This window comes from Gossypium hirsutum, chromosome D02 (genome assembly GCF_007990345.1).
Source record: "Gossypium hirsutum isolate 1008001.06 chromosome D02, Gossypium_hirsutum_v2.1, whole genome shotgun sequence".
Lineage (NCBI taxonomy): Eukaryota > Viridiplantae > Streptophyta > Magnoliopsida > Malvales > Malvaceae > Gossypium > Gossypium hirsutum.
Window position 1 is genome coordinate 55,720,419 of NC_053438.1, and position 14,849 is coordinate 55,735,267.

The 14,849-nt window shown below is 33.3% G+C and overlaps 1 non-coding gene across 1 annotated transcript; it reads left to right on the top strand.

The window, feature by feature from the left end:
* The first annotated feature begins 6,882 nt into the window (after positions 1-6,882).
* LOC121215086 (small nucleolar RNA R71) lies at positions 6,883-6,989 on the top strand. Its single transcript, XR_005910818.1, has one exon. It is a non-coding gene; the product is annotated as a small nucleolar RNA R71 (small nucleolar RNA).
* Positions 6,990-14,849: the final 7,860 nt, after the last annotated feature.

The window sequence follows — 14,849 nt, forward strand, 5'->3', positions numbered from 1 at the left end:
CAGTAAGATCAGCAAAGTAGTGTACACGTAAGGATGTGGTAAGGAGTGTTTTCCAGTTGGTTTCATGAGCTGGGGTTCGCTAGTTGGGTTAGCAAACTGGGGTTTTCCAGTATAGGTTGAGTTAAACTTAAATCATTGGAAGAGCAGCTCAAGGTTCAAGAACTACGCCACAAAACTAAACTGGATAATCTACGCCAATCCAGTGATGAAGCCTTCAGAAAGTACCAAGAAGACAACACAATGAATTTAGCTAAGGCATTTCCAAAATTGAAGTCTAACTTGGTTCTTCACGCCCAAGTGGCTGCTGACCGAATTGACTTATGTCAAGTAGACTTCGATTTTCTAAAAGATATCTCTGTTATTTCATTAAATTTCGATGTTTATAATCCTGAAGGATAAGAGTGGGAAGAATTTCTGTCAAAGTGGAAACATACATATATTTCTTTACCCCCTAACTCGCCCGAAGTAAAGATGTAGGAAATTCTAAAGAATTGACTTAGAACAAGCTCCAAACGGTGTAGAAAAACAGAAAGATTTCTTACCACAGAAGAGGATCCTGTAGAATCAATTGTTCCATACATTGAGAAAGAGAACTAGAATTTCTTACTTGTATCTTTCATTTTGCTATCCTCGAAACTGTGTAATATATTCCATATTTCTTAATGAACCAATCCTTTCGACTGCCTTCGGATGTACTAATATCTAGAGTGTGAATACTAACACTAAAAATATGAATTTAAAGCGGTGTCCGCAAGTATACGAGTTGGGTTGTAGTATAGTTACAACAGAGTCAGTAAGTACTCTAAGGATCGTACCCAAGATAGACAAGTACTAAATCAATGTTAACCTAAATGCAAATAGAACTAATTGGTACTTTAATTATTTTATATTATGACTAAACATAAATAGAAGAATTTAGGTTTCTATAAGAAAAGAAATAAATATGCATAAAATAGTGAACACATAAAACTAATGTATAAACTCAACCAAATGTAAGGCATGGGTAATTAGCTTGCTTTGGTGATTATAACTAATTCCTATTTTGGGTTTCTACTCAACCAACTATTCATTCCCTAGCAGGATCTCTCAATCGTCCACTAAACTAACGAGTCAGCAATGACTACTTCTCTCTCGACCTTACAGTCCAAACCGAATTGGGGTAAGGGGTTTACAAATAGGCAATATCAATTTTCAGTTAATTGCCACCTAGATGACTTGTTAGGGTTGTCAAGCCTAGCTTTTAAGTTTTTCCTATCTCAAATACCTGATTCGCTAAGAAAACCCTACATAGAAATTAATTAATCATACTACCACTCACTAATCACCCATAAAAGGATTAGTTCCTCAATGATTTCATAAACACGGTAAACTTGATAAAATAAGTAGAAATTAAGAACAAATCAAGAATAAAAGTTTAAAGAGAAATCCTGATTGTATTCAATAGATGAAATACAGAATCAACAAAAAGTTGCTCAAATCCAAGAATCATATTTTTCGACGAGCACGAATGAAATAACTGAAAATAAATCCTAAGCCTAAAAAGAACTGAAAACCAAAAACTAAATTACAAAGAAAATTCTAAGTTATGAAGGTTGTCTTTTCTCAAGTCTTTAAAGAGTTTATTTATAGATTTAGGGTTGCCTGTTGTCTTCAGCCCTAGTTCGACTGACGTTTTTCCGTTAATTTTTATTTTGTGGACCAAAATGGCCTTAGCTCGGTAATGCTTTCACGTACAGGGTTGGTGTCGCGACATCTAGTTTCTGTGTCACGATATCAAAGGCAACTTGCTTGGTTTCAGTTTCAACTTTAAGGGTATGTCACTACATCCTCTGGCTATGTCACGACACCAAAGGCAGTCTTGGAATTCTTGTATTCTACTCCCTATTTTGCTACATTGGACTCCCGTACTACAACATGGCAACCAACCTCGAGCTCTTATGCCTTTGAATGGTGTCTTGTACACTCACTAAGTATGTTTGCCCTCCTTTAGGCCTTTTTCGACCCATAAGGTCATAATATGACTGAAATTACACTTTTTATTGAATTAAAACTAAATTGGAAAAAATACTTAAAACATAACAGAATTGCTAGTATTCAAGCTCTTTATTTATGAAAACTAGTTTAATCTACTACAACGAATTACGACAGACCAAACTCCTCCACACTTAATTCATTTTTGTCTTCAAGAAAAGAAAGATAAAAATGAAAAATAAAATATGACTCTTGAATAAGTATGATATAAAGACTGGTTTTGGAACACATCACTAGGCACATTCATATCCACACATGATTCTGGCATGATACGTAAACTACTTACTATTTTGAATCTCGAATGCATAAGTTCAGTATATTACAAAGTATACAAATATTAAGGTCCTCAAATATATGGATTCATTAATAAATCATACAGGTAATTTGATTATCCTAACATAATACAAACAGTTGTTATTGTAATTACTCAGTATGAGATCAATTCATGAATAGATTTACCTAGATCACATAGCGTTTTTCAACTTGTAAATTTTTTAGGCTTAGGACATATATGGAATTAAAGAACAGGAGGCATCAAAACAGTTTTAAGCACGAAAGTAGTTTGATACATCGTATTGTTCCCTATTCTCCCCTTTAATAACCCCTGTCTGCTCACCGTTTTTTTTCTTCTTCTCTCACCTTCCTTATTTCACCACATAGGAAGTCATAACATAATAAAGTAATGATGGGTAGCTCATGAGTTTTTGTGCACTAATGAATGAGTTTTCTACTTTTGTGACTTTTCCACATTTGACTTTTTCAACACATCTCACTCACAATGTTGTTGCTTTTCAAGTACTTTTTCTACTTGTTTTTGACTTTTTTTACTTTTCTTTTGTTTTGCACATGTTGGCTAACCTATAATCATTATATCACATTGTTTCTTCCTATTTAACTCTGATTTTACAAAATTTTCCATGATTTATATACTTAACCCTCAATGTGTATGGCCAGACGTCTAAATTCGTACAATTCAGGACCAAAGAAAAAGGGTAAGTACAAATTATTTTGGCTCAGGTTTTGTATGAAGGTTCATCAAGAAGTGTTTTTTGGCTCAAAATAGGTACTAAGGATCGATAAATAGGTTTAGCTTTTTGGCTCTAGGTTATAACAAAAAATGCCTTAGATCATCCTTAGGTATATCAATATTCACAGACTTAATCAATCAAGTAATCAGAAATTTAACTATTCATCATTCATACTATCATGCATGTTTCCCTGTATTTTCTATGTCATTTGGTATATTCAAATACTTAATGCTTATTTACCGTGTAATATATATAACTTATTAGTCTAAATATTGAAAATTTAAAATCATTCACTATCATGCTAAATTTACAGTAAACACAATCAACCTATATACATGCTCCTAACCAATCGCTTGTATTTCTACAAACTCAAGCACACTTTGACAAGAAAAATAAAAGAAAAAAGCATAAAAACAAAAACAAAAATTTCCTATGTTACCCCCCACACTTTAGATAGCACATTGTCCCTAATGTGCATCCTAGAATAGGTAAGCAAAGAAGTTACCCGGTTGATCGTGACATTGTTGTAGTTTAATGGTGGGTGTTTCCTTCCTTGTTCGTTGAAAGCTCGTAAATGTCATGCTTTCCTTCATGTGAGGTTCATATATAGAAAATTTGAAGACAAAAAAATATATATAAATCTACTATTACTCCTATTCCTAAAGAAATAAAATAAAAATTATCCAAATTAAATACAATCCTCAAATTAAAGTTAATATTTTGATCAATCGTCCTCCTCCTCCTAGGAATCCAACTCAGCCCCTTTCTTATCTTCACTATCTTCCCTTTCCTCACTTCATTGCTCCTCTTTTTCATGATCGGAATGCATCGGACCACACATGTCTGGCGAATAGTTTGGTATTTTTATATTGTTCTACCACACAACTCTTGAAGAACTGGGCTCGTCTCTTGCATCCATCTTGTCATCCATTCTATTTGTGAAATGTTACTCTCGCCAATTTCTTTTTGAGGCATTGGTCTAGCTTTTCGTTTAAGCGAAGCTGAGACATCCATCTTTTCTTTTCCCTTCTAGTTCCAATATTTAATTTTTTTTTGGTTGAGTTCTACCTAATGTGTGTACATAAAATCTCCTATTAAGCACTTTGCCGGTCACATAAATTGCTCATTCTCTTCCATAAGAACTCTAGTTTGTTTGCATAGTGTCGTCATAAGATGGGGAAAGAAGACCTCGGCCTTCTGAACGTTAACACATCATTTCATATTCTAATGGATCCATTCTCCAATGCATATTTTTTTCTGTAAAATTCCATATAGCAAAATAGCTCAAAAAGTATTGACGTTAGACACATTCAAAGCTAGTTTAATTCTAGTGCAAATAATTTGCATCCACATTTTAGCTATTGGAAACATGACCACTTGATTGAAGTTGGTTGGGAGTCCGGTATCCGGTCGATACTTCCACTCACTCTTAGTATCAGTTAAATATTTTACAATGCTATCCATGTATATGCCATTAAAATTTATCAAATTAGTGTTTTTCAATAAATCAGATTCATAGTATAGAGCATTGTAAAACTCACAAATTGCCCTCGAGGTGAATGGCACATTTTTACCCCTTACTATTACTATTTCCTACATGACACCATGTCATCTTCGAGTTTCCTTGTGCCTAAGGGCAGCATAGGATTCTTGGATGATTGAAATAACAGTATTCTCTTTTGGGATTATGCAAAAGCACTCCCATCTATGGTACCGGACTAGTGACCAACTTTCCTTACAAAGAGCCATCGATGGCTCAAATCCCCTTTCTTGAATAAATATTTTTCCTTGTAACTCAAGAAAATATTTCTCGACATTAGGGTTTCAAAATTTCAAGGGGTCCAAGACCAACAATGTTTCTCGTACATTACTTTTTCTAGACTTTCTAGGAGGCATGTTCAATGTGCCTATGGCTAGAATAACTAATTGAAATCAAGCAATATTTAGTAGAACAATAAAATGAAAATAGGAACCCTTAACCTCGATTGATTGCTTCAGAGTCCTAGGGGAGCTTTGTTGTGTCAATGTGATGCTTTAGTTCCTGCACCAAGCGAAATCATAAGGTAAGAAAAGAAGTTGTCGTTCAAGAGAAAGAATAAAAAAAGAGAATTTTAAGGTTTAAGGGTATTGAGAGATTTTTAGAGGATTTTAAAGTTAAAATAGGTTTAAAACCATATTAAAATAAGGTTTAGATTGTCGGGTTGTGGAACGGGTCAGATCAACCCCATAGAAAATTGCAACAATGTCACGGCATGGGGTTTCCATGTCCCGACACCGCTAGTAGGATGTCGATGTTGTTACATCAGGGTTCAATGTCGCGAAACACTTTCAAATTTTTGAACTCTAGGGTATACTAATACCTTGTTGTGACACAGAGGTGTCATGTCGCGACATCGAACTGATTTCCTTAATTTCTTAAATCTTTGTTCGGTGTTGCGATACTAATTTTGTTTCTACCCTTCTTCTCGATTTTTAAAGTGTTCGGTTTAAATTCAAAAAAGATTGAATAAAATTAAGTTCAAAACTACTTATAAATCTAATAAAATATAATAATATACACAAAAATTATCATAGTTTTAAAAATATCAAGTTTTGTTGCCTGACTCATCCGTCAGCTCAGTCATGTTATACGTGGATGCATCTTTTGTTCCTTTTCCATTGGTATTCCTCCAGCAATTGTCGTCCCACTGACTTGCTCTCTTGTTTTAATTTTCCTACACCTAGACATAATTTCTTTTGAATACTTGGTGTATTTAAGAACTTTTTCAATTAGTTCAATTAAAGGAAAGTTAACATTCAGATATTTAAATAAGTTTAGAAAACTTACAAATTCTGCCTCATCCCGTTTTTGCTTATCTTCTAACAGTAAGGGGAACGGTACCTTGGTTAGTGTAGGTTCTTTGATTGGATCATCTTCTAGCTCAGCTATCAGCTCGGCTACCTTCTCTGGTTCTGGTTCATCATCAGCTTTTTAAGGGTCTTCCTCTCAAAAATAATCGGTGTCCTCCTTATTTTCCTCTTGAGTTGGGTTATTTGGGTTACTCAGTACTTTATCCGAGCAAAGCGCAATTGCTGTCATATGCTCCTTCCTCTCTTTCCAAGTATTATTCTCAGTATTGCTTGGGATTCTGATTCCAATTTGCCTTTTTATGTCTTCCATCATGCTCAGCAATTGCCTTATTTGATCTTCAAGCTTAGTCAATGTCTTTGTTGTATTAGTTCACTCAAACTGCAGTTGTTTCACTTTCATCCTCTTTGATTTCATCTCTCCCTCAATCCAATCTAGGCATTGACCATATAAGTATGGTCATTCGGGTGGGCCTTGTCCTAAGGTTTCTACAAACATAGAGGTTGGTAAGTATTTTTTTTAGCAAAGTTAGAATTGCTACCTCCTCATTGGTTTTCGCCCCACCTCATGTTTGGGTGATTTCTCTAACTGGGTTTGTAGGTGTTTGAATAAGGGTTTCCACCCTTATTCCTAATGTAGTTCAAGTCATTGGCTAGGTTATTAAAATAATGGCTAAGAGGTTTATCTCCGTCAAATGTTGAAGAAACATCGGTTGAGGACTCTATTCGGTTAACTCTATCCAAAATTTGTTGGCATTTGTCATCCTCTTGGAAAGCTTTTACCGTAAATGGTCTCCGGCCATAAGTAAACCTTTTGTCTGGCCACTGGTAGGAATTCATCAGCATGTTCTCTATTAGGACATACGTATTCTCGTATGTTCTATTAATCAAGGCTCCTCCCGCAGCTCCATCAAGTCCTGAGCATGCATGTGCATCCAACCCATTGTATAATATCTACAGCCTCAATCACTCGGGTAAACCATGATGTGGGCATCTTTGGATTAGCATTTTAAAATGCTCCCAAGCTTTGTAAAAGCTCTTTCCTTCTAATTACTTAAATGTGGTGATCTCTCTTCTTAGTTGGACCATCTTGCTGATAGCAAAAAACTTGTGTAGAAACTTCTCTACAAGTTTGTTCCATGTCATGATAGATCCTGGTACCTACAAGTCTAACCAAGAAAAGGTATTATCAATTAAGGAGAAAGGGAACAACCGAAGACAAATAGTGTCATTGGTAACCCAATTAAACTTAAATGTATCACAAAGCTAAAGGAACTGTTCCAAATGTTGGCTTGGGTCTTCCGTCATAGTTCCTCTGAACTCTATATTATTTTGGATCATCTGGATCATGGCTGGTTTTATCTCAAAATTGTTAGTCGTAATGGTTGGCCTTGTAATGCTGCTTTACACCATATCTAGATTTGGTAGTGCATAGTCCCTTAAGGTTCTTCCTTCTCGTGCCATTTGTGGATTTAACAATAATTGTGGTGGTCGTGGATCTTGTATGTTAGCCTCGTTAAATTCGTCGAACGCTGGGTTTTCTCGTAGTGGATTACTCATGGTAGGTGGTTGATTTTACATCTGTTACAGCTGTTGCAGTTTTTATGGATTAGTTTTTTCTGGATTAGTTGGCAGCTCTATAGGTGTGCCCTTACTTCGAGTCATACACTAAAAACAAAAAAGAAAATAAAAGAATTAGTAAAAATAAAATAAAAATCGTAGCTATAATTTAAAATTTTCCTAATTATTCTAAAACGTAAAAATTAAAATCAATCTAGTAACGTTGTCTCCTCGGCAACGACATCATCAACTTGACTGCCTCTAAACGTATTAATGTCCAGAGTATGAATACTGCAACTAAATATATTAATTTGAGCCGGTGTTCGCAAGTATATGTGTCAGGTTGTAATACAGTTACAACAGAGTGATAAGTACTCTGAGAATCGTACCTAAGAGAGGCGAGTACTAAATCAATGTTAACATAAACGCTAATACAACTAATTAGTACTTTAATTATTTTATATTACGACTAAACATAAATAGAAGAATTTAGGTTTTTATAAGAAAAGAAATAAACATACACAAAATAGTGAACACAAAAAGCTAATGTATAAATTCAACCAAATGTAAGGCAAGGGTTCTTAGCTTACTTCAATAATTATAACTAATTCCTATTTCGGGTTTCTACTCAATCAACTAGTCATTACCCTAGCAGGATCTCTTGATCTTCCACTAAACTAACAAGTCAACAAGAACTACTTATCTCTTGACCTCACAGTCCGGGTCGGATTGGGGCAAGGGATTCACAGATAGGCAATACGAATTTTGGGCTAATTCCTACCTAGATGACTTCCTAGAGTTTTCAAGCCTAGGGTTTAAGTTCTTCCTATCCTAAACAACTGATCCACTAAGAAAACCCTATACAGAAATTAATTAACCATATTTCCACTAACTAATCCCTTATAAGATGATTAGTGCCTCATGGATTTCATAAGCATAGTAAATTTGATAAAATAAGTAGGCATTAAGAACAAATCAAGAATAAGATTTTAAATAGAAATCATGATTGTATTTAATAGAAGAAGCATAGAATCCACAAAGAGTTGGTCGAATCCACAAGTTAGATTCTCTGATGAACACAAATGAAACAATTGAAAATAAATCCTAAGCCTAAAAAGAACTGAAAACTAAAAACTAAAATACAAAGAAAATTCTAACTTATCAAAGTTGTCTTTTCTTAAGTGTCTAAAAAGTCTATTTATAGATTTATGGTTGGTTGTTGTCCTTAGCCTTTAGTTGGCTGACGTTTTTACGTTAATTTTCATCGTGTGGACTAAAATGCCCTCAACTCAGTAATGCTTTCACATACAGGTTCGGTGTCGCGACATCTAGTGCTTGTGTCGCGACACTGAAAGTAGTTTGCTTGGCTTCAGATTTAGCTTTAGGGGTGTGTAGCGACATCCTCTAGCTGTGTCACGACACTAAACGCAATCTTGGAATTCTTGTGTTGTGACATTGGACTCCCGTGTTGCAATAGGGCGACCAGCCTTAAGCTCTTATGCCTTTGAATGGTGTCCTACACACTCACTAAGTGCGTTAGACCTCCTTTAGGCCTCATTCAGCCCTTAAGATCATAAAACTACTCAAATTGCACTTTTTATTGAATTAAAGCTAAATTAGAAAAAAACTACTTAACACATAAAATAATTGCTCGTATTCAAGCTCCTTAAGTATGAAAACTAGTTTAATCTGCTACAACAAATTACGACAGATCACCTTTATCTTTCTCTACCATCTTATTTATTATTATTTTACAATAACAACTATCTTTCACACACCTAAAAGACTAAGCCAAGTTCGGATTATTATGCATAAAGGGCACCTACCATGAGAGTTGTTCAAGAATCGATTGAACTGAGTTGTAATACCAATATGTAACGCCCTCAACCCGATTCGATTCACCAGATCCAGATCTCAGGTGTTACCACATGAATACAGACATAAATTTAGCTATTATTACAAACCACTATTAATTACATATTTGATTGATCACATAAACAATCAATGACATATACAAAGATATGTAAAGTAATTTAATTACAAAAGTTATCATCTAATATCATAACTTATTACAATTATCCTAAATATGGGTTCCTATACAATACTATTTATTCTTATACACCACCAAATGTGCTCTGTATACATAATAACCTGATGCGCCAGCTCATTGGCATGGTCCTAGTGTTGTCCCTCTTGGCACAGTCTCTTAGCATACTAACCTAAAACATACATACACATAGATAAGTTCATAAGAACTTAATGAGAAAAACACCATTTACCTTAGTTGATACATGTACAGTGTAGCTGATGATTCATAATGATGATCTTTTTGTTCTCAACATTTAACTTTGCTTCTGGTGAATACTTCCTCGAATTCTAATATTTTAAACACACTAGTTACTATACCTTACTCTGAATTCATTTGTTTCCCATCAATGAGTTCAATTCTTTACTTATATTCTTCAATATGAACATTCATATATCTTAACCAATTTCCTCTTTAAAGATCCATACAACTCAAAATATCATAAATGTGCATACTCTACCCAGAATCAATGCACAATCACCTATCATGAAAGAGCATATACACAGTTCACAGATACAATCTTCAAACATATAATTGCAAACCTTTAACCAGAATCATATTTTCAATATTATCTCATTTCTTCTTTGTATTCTTTCAATTCATAAACTTCAATCAAATCTTAGCCTTATATAGTACATACCATGTAATTGATAAATCTTTTATATCATACTGCTTTTACTTAGTAATTTAAAAAATCATATAGTACTTGCCACAAAGCTTCCAAATCAGGGTATGCCACAAAAGTAGTCCATTTAAAGTTCGCCTCAAAGGTTATTCTTTCAGAGTTCACCACAATGGCTATTCTTTTAGAGTTCCCCACAAATGTTATTGATCTATCGTAATTCGGTGTAACAGATTAAACTAGTTTTCACATTTTAGGAGCTTGAATACAAACATTTTTATTATGTTTTAACTAAGTTTTCATAGTTTCATTTGCATTCAATAAAAAGTGTGATTTGAGTCTTTTATTGACCTTAAGGGTCAAATAAAGTTTAAGGGTGAGCTAATATACTTCTTGAGTGTGCATGAGACCATCAAAGGGCGTACAAACTCAATACTAGTCGTTGTGTTGAAACACTGGGAGCTTGATGTTGCAACATAGGGAGCAAAGAACAAGAATTCCGAGACTGCCTTCGGTGTTGTAACATAGCCAAGGGGTGTTCAATCTATAAATAGGCTCATTTAACACTTGTTATGGACAACTTTTCATACCTTAGAATTTTCTTTGTAATTTCAGTTTTCAATTTGTTCTTTTTTCTTAGGTTTTAGGTTATTTCTAGTTTTTATCTTTGTGTTTTTCGGGAGATCTGATTTGTAGACTCGACCAACTTGTTTTGGATTCTACATTTCATTCAATACAATTCAGGATTCTCTTCAACCCTTTCCTTTTAATTAATTATTCATGTTTATTTTTAGTATCAAGTTTATTATGTTTATGAAATCCATGAGGAACTAATCTTCTTATGGGGGATTAGTGAGTGGAGGTATGATTAATTAATTATTGTGTAAGGTTTTCTTAACAGATCAGCTGTTCGAAAGAGGAAGAACTTAAACCGTACGCTTGACAACCCTAGGTAGTCATTTAGGTGGGAATTAACCCAAAATTCGTTGGCCTATCTGTGGATACCTTAGCCTCGAACCTGTCTAGACTATGAGGTCAAGAGATAAGTAGTTCTCTCCGACTCGTCATTTTAGTGGAAGATCTAGAGATCCTACTAGGGTAACGACTAGTTGATTGAAGAGAAGCCCGAATCAATAGTTGGTTATGATTACCAAAGCAAACTAATCGTCCATGCTTAGATCTGATTCAGTTTACATAATTCGTTTCCCAAAGTCTCTTTATTTATGTTATTTTCTTTATTGTTATAAAGACATCAAAAATCTCTATAGGTTTATTCGTAATATAATTTATTTGAAGTACTAATTAGATCCATTTGTGTTTAGATTAAGATTAATTTAGTACTTGCCTCCCTTAGGTACGGTCGTCGGAGTACTTATTTACTTCATTGTAATTATATTACAACCTGACCCGTATACTTGTAGATACCACTTATTTCATATCTTTTGTGTAGGTTTCTTACTCTAGACGTTATTACGTCTGGAGGCGGTCAACTATCATTTCAAAGTTCGCCACAAAGGCTATTAAAATGCCACCTAAACATTTCATGACTACCATCTTGGCGATATGGATTTGCCTAAACTCACATCGCGTAAGGCTTGCCTATCACCGCTTCAGGACACACAAAGAACCCTCAAAAACATACGTCGTCCTTAGTTCCATTTTTAAAGATTGTCATGGCCATGGACTTTTCCTTTAGAATTTCATATCAAAGTTTGTGTTTCTATCTCGATGGACTTCCTCATATACCACTGCAATGACCAGAAATGGACTCACTTAACAGATCCTTTAAACACTGACACAATCTAAACCCAATACTTTAATACCCTAACATACACCCTAAAGAACACACATCTCCCAGCCTACATTCCAAATAGACATATACAACCATACTTCAACATCACAATACTCATACACCACCAATCACATACTTCAACTTATCAAATTCCATACCAAATATAAATACTATCCCCAGCAAACATTCTTATACTCGCATACATATCATACTCATACTATACTTTCCATGGTATCGAAACTCTTAGTTCGATCAATCTCCTATAGGAATACTTCAGTGTGAATAGTATACATGCAAAAGTCAACGTAAAACTCACCTGACGCTTATGAACAATAGCTTAAGCTCTACGCTTAAACATCCCTTATGAAACTGCAGCAACCACTACTTATAGAACATAGGAACATCATCAAAGACTCGTTCAAGAACAATTCCTTATGTTTCAAACACTAATAACCACCATGCAAAGCCTCATGCTTTTATTTCGCTACTCATATATTCTTTATAAAATTTTCTTTCTGAGTTCCACAAGCAGAGTCATATTACTTACCCAGACATATAGTAAAAACTAAGGAGATCTAGAATTACAACATCAAACTTAAAGGAGAAAGAAATGTTTTTGGCTCTAGAAAGAATTAGATAGTAGCATTTTAGAAGAAGGAAGAAGAAAAACCCCTTTTTTTCTCAAGCTAATATACAATATATATATAACCTAAGTCTCCAAAGTGGCACTTAGCATGTGTCACATTCTTTCAGAATTGTCTTTAATAATGGTCTACAGCCAGGTTATCCAATCCAATTCACTTCTAACTAGATTACCTTGTATCATAACTTGAACAGTGCTTCAAAAAAATAGGTGCACTATACCTCTAGCGTGAACTCATACCACAACTACCTTTTTACTTCGCTATTATCATAATCCAATTAACATAGGAGTTTAATATAGAACCATCATTAACTTAAACTTTTATCGGAATACGCCCAACATAAATACTTGGTCGGATACTAACTCGCCACAAATTTGAAACTACGTGTCGAAACCATTTTTTGAAAAAAAAATCGTGAGTCGACTTTGAAAAACGAAAATGGAGTCACCACCGATCCTTTATGAAAGTGTGATCGGATCACCTAAAAATAAATTTGGTCTATAAATTAAAACAATGGGTTCGGGAGTCAGTTACGTTCGAGGAAGGGTTAGTACCCTCGTAACGACCAAAATTGGTACCTAATTGATTATTTAATGTTTTAAGGTCGAATGTCGAAAAAAGATTAAAACCGATTCCCCTTTTAAAAATCTTTATTGAAATTTATTATTTTGAAAACTAAAAAAAAATCGGTCATCTTACTTCAATGAGGAAATCGAAACCCCGTAAATTAGAGCACGATTCCTTGAAGTTCCAAATACGACACATGAGTTTGCCTTTATTTAAAAACCTCGTCTTGAGATAACAAAATGCCACATCCAATGAGTTAGGACACAATGTTTTGAATCTTCGAGATAAGCTTTGATTTGGAATTCTTATGCTTTAATTGAAAAAGGGATACTCGGCTACCTAAATTTTACGAAAAAAATTGAAGCCCAGTAAGTTAGGGCACAACCTTCCCGAGAATCTTGGACACCAAGTGTTTTGAAAACCTATGGATAAAACGATTTTAGTATTTTAATCAAATGCAATCTTTTAAGCAAATGTGATGCGGTTGAATAATAACATATAATGTAAAGAAGATAATTTGTAAATAAAATATACACCAATGAATAATCAATAAATAAATACAAACAAGCATAGCAACAACAATCTCATTCATACATTATGCGAGCACAAGTATCCATATTAAAAAAACTAAATGAATTAATAGTTAGTTGTAAAAGATACACTAAACAAACCAACATGAAATAATAATAAAAAGCAAAAAAAAAACGAAATTATTATCAATAAACTATACGTTAAAATAAATTTAAAATAAATAACCTATATATATATGCGTGTAAATCAAAAATATATATAATATATCAAACAATATATGTGAACTTAGATGAATAATACATATTAGATGAAAAAGAAAACTCAATATAAATAATGATATATATATATAAGAATATATGTAAAAAGTTAAGTTAAGCAAAATAAAATACATAAAAGTAATAAGGTATATATGTACAAATAGGTAAAAAAAAATATAAGATTTGAAATCCTTAGTATATTATAAATGTATATATGCAAGATAAAAATAATTAAAGAAAAATTTTATATAAAAAAATAGTAAAATAAAAATATTATCATATAAATCTATAAAACCTAAAAATATATATAAAAGAAATTTTTTAAAAAAAAGTATTATAAAGTAAAACCATAAAACGTACACAATTTATTGTATTCACGTAGAAAAATGTAACATAATACATGATGAAATTAAAACAATAATGCATGATAGGCTTAAAATAGTAATATGTAATAAATTTAAAATATATTACATAATAATAATATATGATAAATCTTATGTATGATAACTTTAAAATAATATGAAGTATAAATATTAAACTAATATTAGATTTAAAATTAACTATATTTAAATAACAATGGGATAACAAATATAAAAAAAAAGAAGATAATATAAAAACAACCTAATAAGGGTTGAATTTGAACTTAAAGCAGAATTAAAGGTAATAAATGGAAATAAATCAAAATGCGGGGCTGAAACGAGATGCACGAATAACGCGGGGATTAAAAATGACATATTCCTCTGCCTTCGAAACGCTGCGCTTTTGTACGGACCAAATTGAAACAAAAATAAAACGTGTGGCTATATTTAAAAGAAATAAAAAATTTGATTTAAACACACTTCAAAAAATAGGGGGACCAATCCCGCAAATAGACCATTGAAAAA